Source organism: Oncorhynchus masou, unplaced genomic scaffold (assembly GCF_036934945.1).
Source record: "Oncorhynchus masou masou isolate Uvic2021 unplaced genomic scaffold, UVic_Omas_1.1 unplaced_scaffold_8478, whole genome shotgun sequence".
NCBI lineage: Eukaryota > Metazoa > Chordata > Actinopteri > Salmoniformes > Salmonidae > Oncorhynchus > Oncorhynchus masou.
Window position 1 is genome coordinate 10,134 of NW_027014947.1, and position 1,654 is coordinate 11,787.

The window sequence follows — 1,654 nt, forward strand, 5'->3', positions numbered from 1 at the left end:
CCAATGTGGGTAATAAATAGACTATAATGGGTCCATGATGAATGATAATTCAAGACAAATCTTCAAAGAAGATAAATTCACTCAAAAACATCAAAAATATTATGAAATTAATTGTTCCTTTGTGGTTGTTTTGCATTTTCTGAACAATGCAGATTATAAACCATCTTTAGCAGATTGAGGAATTTCGTCTTAAATACTAAGAATAACTTTACGTGATACTCATGTTACATGAAAAGTGATGATATTTCCTCAGAGAGGAAAATAAAAAAGTAATATCAATATGAACTTCCATTGGGAAGGCTTTTTCACATATTCATGAAAAAACAATAAACACAATCAAAAGATAACTTTTAAATGTCCTGCCTAAGCAGAAGATTGTGTCTCTATACATTGTCATTACTTTCCACAACATTAATGTAAGACCAACATGGTCCATTATGTTTCTGTCTCGGAGTGGAGCTCCAGTCTGTGAAACTCTACCAGGGCCTCCAGAGGGCGCTGTTGACTGGACTCTGCTCTTTACTTATGCTGTGCTGGAGTGGTGGACTCAGCTGAGACAGGTCACTCTCCCTTCTGTTCTTATCAGAGGATGGCTGAAGTATCTGCAAGTGGCTCAGCAGTCTTCTCTGGAATGTGTCTTCACCTCATCCTTGGACAGGAAGTGCACAATCTCTTCAATCCTGGAGTAACCCTGATTGACAGGAGCTTAGCATGAGGGGGAGTTCACTGGCTGGTACTGTTGTTGTCATATCAGGAAGAAAACTGTCAGCTCCAGGATGCCTGATTTCTCCATCTTGAAGTCTATTTCTTAATAACTTTTCCACTACTGGCTTTCTTAGCTGCAAGAAGAGAAGAGGAGAGTCATTAATAACCTTATTCTGATATGGCATTATTGAAACAAATAAACCATCCATCAAAGTAAATAAATGTCCTTGAATTTGAATCTTCAATTTACCTCGTTGGTCAGACTCAGGTGCTCCTTAGAGTGGATCCTTTCTGAAGTGATTGTAGGTGCCATGGCTGGATCTCTGTGCAGTAGAGGTCTCTGTGTAGAAAGTGATCTGATTTATAATGCCTTCATCTCTCCTATATATAGTCCCAAATCTGCATATGAAAGTGTGTGTCTTGTGCTTGTTGGAGTTTCTCATAGTCTGTAGCCAATTGGTGAGCTTGGGAGGACAATAAGGAATGTGGAGCTGCCACATGCTCAGTGTTCTTATTGCTGGGGGACAATGGTCACGTCTCAGTGGAACAGGTGGAGGGGTGGTGGGTGATGGAGAGTGACACAGAGTGCTGTGTGAATCTGGGAAAGTGGTGACCCACAGATCTTGGGACCAATGACACTGACATAGCACACGCTCATCATCACAATTTACATATGTAAGATTGACTCAAATACTTTTCAATAAAATTCCTAATCATTTTAGTTTTTTTTGCATTTTAGATAATTATTACTGTCCTGTCATTGTAAAAATTCAATCCAATGTGAAGCACTTTGAATGGGTTCAAATACCTGCTCATATAGCCTAATTAGTCTAATTCAATAACTTTTTTCCACTATTATAACTGCCATGTTGTTTAGCTGTTCAGATGATTCAGAAAATATTAATTTTATTTTTTCAATAAATATACTGATTTATAAGGTAATACTATT

The 1,654-nt window shown here is 38.0% G+C and overlaps 1 long non-coding RNA gene across 1 annotated transcript; it reads right to left on the minus strand.

Moving 5' to 3' along the window:
- Nucleotides 1-331: 331 nt before the first annotated feature.
- LOC135537827 (uncharacterized) lies at nt 332-1,057 on the minus strand. Its single transcript, XR_010455281.1, has 2 exons — nt 956-1,057; nt 332-839 (listed from the first exon to the last, which is right to left on the minus strand). It is a non-coding gene; the product is annotated as an uncharacterized LOC135537827 (long non-coding RNA).
- Between the last annotated feature and the right edge of the window lie 597 nt (nt 1,058-1,654).